Genomic DNA, 4,662 nt, shown 5'->3' on the forward strand with positions numbered 1-4,662 from the left:
TTCTCTGCAATACACTCGTCAGTCCTCGCGAGAACTCTGTGTTCATTACATGCTTATGTAAATGACCAAGATGGGTTTTTTCATCTGACAATACTAGGTGCTGGTGGGAGTGAGAACTGGTACAGTCCCGTTGAAAAAGTTCATCAGTTTCTAGTGGAATTATAAATATGCTTACACTATGACCCAGTAATTCCATGGTTGGATACCAACCCTAGAAAAGGGACACGTTTCCCTGCAAAGACCTGAGTGCACAGGCTCATAGAAGCATTACCTGTAATCGCCCCAAATTAGAAATGACCCAAATGCCTTTCAACCGGTGAATGATAAACAAGTCGCTGTGTCTCCATACGTTGGAATACTACTGGGCAATGAAAAGGAACGGACTTCTGAGAGATGCAGCATGAATGACTCCCAAATGCATTATGCCTAGTGGAAGAAGCCAGATTCAAAAGGCTACAACCCGTACGGTCCCGTTTATCTAACATTCTTGCAAAGGCAAAACTACGCAGACAGAAAACAGGGCATGGTTGCCAAGTATATTCAGTTTTTAGAGCTACTCTAACAGAGTCCCACAAACTGGATGGCTTAGAACAACAGAAATTTACAGTGAATTCCCAGGCTGAAAGTCTGAAATGACGGTGTCTGCGGAGCTGTGCTCCCTCGGAAGGCTCACAGGAGAAGCTTTTCCTTACCTCTTCCAGCTTCTGATGGCTCCAGCCAGTCGTTGGCTTGTGGGCACATCCCTCGCTCTCCGCCTACATGGTCACCAGTCTCCCTCTCTGCAAGTCTGCCTCTCCGTCTCTCTCTTTCTTTCTTTTTTTTTTTTTTATAAGCTCTATGCCCAATGTGGGGCTTGAACTCATGCCCCCAAAATCAAGAGTCACATGCTCTACCAGCTGAGCCAGCCAGGCATACCTCCTTCTCAGGGGATGGCACTGAAAGTCCACCTGGAAAATCCAGTCATCTCATCAATGCCAAGATCTTTCATTTAATATCATCTGCAAAGATCCCTTTTCCAAATAAGGTAACATTTACAAAACTCAAGGACTAGAACTCCGTGTCTTTGGATTTGGGGGGCCAATATTCAACCCGGGATTAGGGAAAAGACCCTAGAGGTGATTGAGGGAAGTTTCTGGGGTGAGGGGAATGTTCTATAGATCAGTTGTGGCAATGGTTGCGTGAGACATTTGTCGTGACTCTCCCAACGTGTCCCCATTCTCAGGGGCAGGACTGGGAATGATGAATGATTTAGACTGGCACCCAGGATGCTCTCAGGGTAATCGACACACTATTTATTATTGGCAGAGAAAATGAGGCAGGGGTGGGGGCTCTGGGTTCTGATGCTAATAATTAAGCAAAAAAAGTTTGACAGCGACAGGAATAAATGAGCTCCTCCGCCCCGCGGTGACATTTCATGATTCTATAATTCTTTGACTTTCAGACTGTGCTTCAGAATTCCATGAGGCTTAAGATGCTGCCCACTTTGGAGCCCAGAGGGCAGGTGCCTAGGATGCTCTAGCTAGGAGGGGTTGGGAGAGGAAGGCAGGGGAGGGGAGGATGGGGAGGGATGGAAATAACAGCAGGGGGGAGGGCTCTGACCTCTATCCCCACAGAGTACTCCAGGGGGTCCCCAGGGACAAGGCCTCTGTCCCCTCCATTCACTCACCCCAGCTGATGCCACACACCCCCACCAGAGGCCCCCCCCCTCCTCCCCCTCATTGTTGAAGGGCTCAGATGGAGGGGCAGCCCATTAACCCCTTCCTGGCCTCATTGCTTCACTCTGCAGCTGTCACATCCGCAGCCTCAGGCCCGAGCAGGGAAGAGGACCCGGTAGTTAATCACAATTACAGCGCCTGAGTGTCAGCTGGGAAGCTGGCCTCCTCCATCAGCTGCCAGCCGGCCCCGGCCAAGGGGTGACCCGCATCAGCCCCACAGCAGGTTCTAAGACCTAAGGAGGCAAAGACAGGACAGTCCCTTCCTACTTCAGTCCTGGGGACTTCCTCCAAAGACCACTGACAAGGTGTCTGCCATTGTCAGACCTACATCCGGTAGCTTTAAAACACGCCAAGACTCTTGCCTGCCCCCAGCACCTCTGCCTGCTCCTCATCTTGTCTGTCTCCATTGAAACATCACCTCCTCCTAGAGGCCTTCCCTGACCACCTCAACTAAGGTGAGACTGTTCCCTATCACTCCCTCTCATGTGCCCTGTTTCCATGTTTTGTTTTATTTTTCCAAAGTGCTCATCACTACCTATAATTGTCTTAGGTGTTGACTGGTTTAGTTGTAAAGTTTCCTAGGAGTGAAGTCACACATTACCACAAACTGGGTGGTTTAAGGCAACAGAAATGTATTCTCTCCTAGTTCTGAGGCAGGAGGTCAGACATTGGGCTTTCAGCAGGGCCTTGCTCTCTCTAAGACCTCCAGGGGAGGACACATCCTGGCTCCTTGCAAGGGATGCCTGTGGTCCTTGTTGCACAGGGGCCTGTAGACCCGTCACTCCACTCTGCCTCCATCACCACACAGAGTCCTCCCTGGACGTCTGTGTCTGTGTCCAGATTTCCCTCTTATAAGGAGGCCAGCCCAAGGATTAGTGCCCACCCTCACCCAGTCTAAGGTCATCCTTAGACTTCACATCCGCAAGGACCCCATTTCCAAAGGTCACATTCACAGGAACCAGGGGTTAAGACTTGGACATATCCCATAATCCCACAACGGTGTGTTTTTTCTACATGTTCCAAAAGGCCCCGTTGGTCTTGTCATGAAACATACTCCCTGGGCAGCAAGCACTTACTTTTAAAACAACACATTTTATCAAGGTCTCTGCCGTGGCCAGAGCTGGGCCTGGGGAGAGGAGACTCTATTAGAATCTCTGGGCCAGAGAAGCCCTCTATCTGGCGGAGAACAGACATGGAAGCAGGTTTGTCCCTAAAGAGGGCTTCCATCTGTCTCCAGGGATCCCAGGGGCCAGCTCACAGTCAGCACCAATAAACACAGTAATCTGAATGGAGGAGGAAGGAGTGGGGTGAGTACAGCAGGACCATGGGGACAGGGGAACCCACTCAGACTGGGAACTGGAGAGAGCTTCTCCAGCAGCTGAGCCTTATGGGAGAGGAGCAGTTGAGGGCACAGCATGGTCACAAAGGACAGAGAGCCTGGCGCTGAGCTGTCTGTGGGTAGTGGTAAGTAGCTGGAAAGGGTACTGTCTGGGGGGCGGGGGGGAGGAGGGAGAGATGGGGGCGGCTCAGGCCAGGTGAGTCAGGGAGAGCTCAGAGTCTGAACTTTGCCCTGATGGCAAAGGGGAGCCACTGAAGGATTTAAAGCAGGGGCTTATCGATGTCAAATTTGCACATAACCCATCTCTTCCTTTTCAGTTTCTATTTATATAGTACATTCACCTGTGTCTTTCAGGGTCAACAGTTGCAACGGGACATGGGGAAAAGTCTCCCTCTTTCTCGGCGCTAGCCACCAGTTTCCCTCCCATAGGCAACCACTGTTACCAGCCAGTCCCAGAAAGTCTAAGCAGATACAAGCAAATTTCTAGTCATTTTAAACACAAAGGCTATCATAATTTACTTGCTGTTCTGCACCTTGCTTTTTAAAACTATTGAGGTGTAATTTACATACAGAGAAACACATTTGTGTAACCAAGACCCAGTGGTGATACGAAACATTTCCAGCTCCCCAAATTTGTTTATTCCCCTTCCCAATCAAGCCCCACCCCACCCCACCCCCGCCATTCCCAGAGGAAGCCACTGATCTGGTTTCTGGCACCATGGCTTGACTCATTTCACCTGTTGTAGAATTTGACATAAATAGCGTCATTGTAGCAAGTTGTTTTTTGTGTCCAGCTTGTTTTTGCTCAGCATGCTTTAAGAATCTTCCTAGTTGTTGCACGTGTCAGTAGTTCACTCATTTATCCTGCAGTGTCGTATCCCAAGATACAGATCCATCAGTTTGCTTATCCCTCCACTCCTGATGGACCCTGGGCTGTCTCCAGCTGTTGTCTATTACAAACAACTGTTACGAACATTTCCAACATTTGTGTTTAAGTCCTTATGGGGAGATATATTTTTATTTGGTGGGGGGTGAGGAGCGAAAATCTAGAGATGAAGTTACTGGGTCATGGTAAGTGTATGTTTAACTTTATAAGAAACTGACAAAGTATTTTCCAAAGTGGGATATGTGAAATACCATTTCATATCCATGCATCGTGAGCTCGTTCATTTGTGTTTGTGGCTGCATAGTGCTCCCTTGTACAGATGTCCCCAAATTTGTTTAACAAGTCCCCTATTGAAGTTGTTTCCAGTTTTTTGCTGTCACCAACAATGCTGCAGTGAATAACCTTGTAGATATGCCCATGGCTGAGTGCACGTGTAAGACACACTCCTAGAAGTGGAACTCTTGAGTGTGACAGAGACAGATAGTTATCTCCAATATCCAGGCTCCATTTCTTCCTTTGAAAGAAAACTCCAATTTTTTCTGGACACAAGATGCCTGGAACCACACCATATTTCTCAGCCTTTCTTATAGCTTACTGTGGCCATGTAATCAAGTTCTGACCAATAGAATATAAGTAAAAGGATCATATGTGACTTCCCTCCCTTCTTGACCCCTTTCTCCTTTCTGATGACTGGAAGGCTCTCCATCTGGGATGCAAATGTG

The sequence above is a fragment of the Lutra lutra genome, chromosome 9 (genome assembly GCF_902655055.1).
Source record: "Lutra lutra chromosome 9, mLutLut1.2, whole genome shotgun sequence".
Lineage (NCBI taxonomy): Eukaryota > Metazoa > Chordata > Mammalia > Carnivora > Mustelidae > Lutra > Lutra lutra.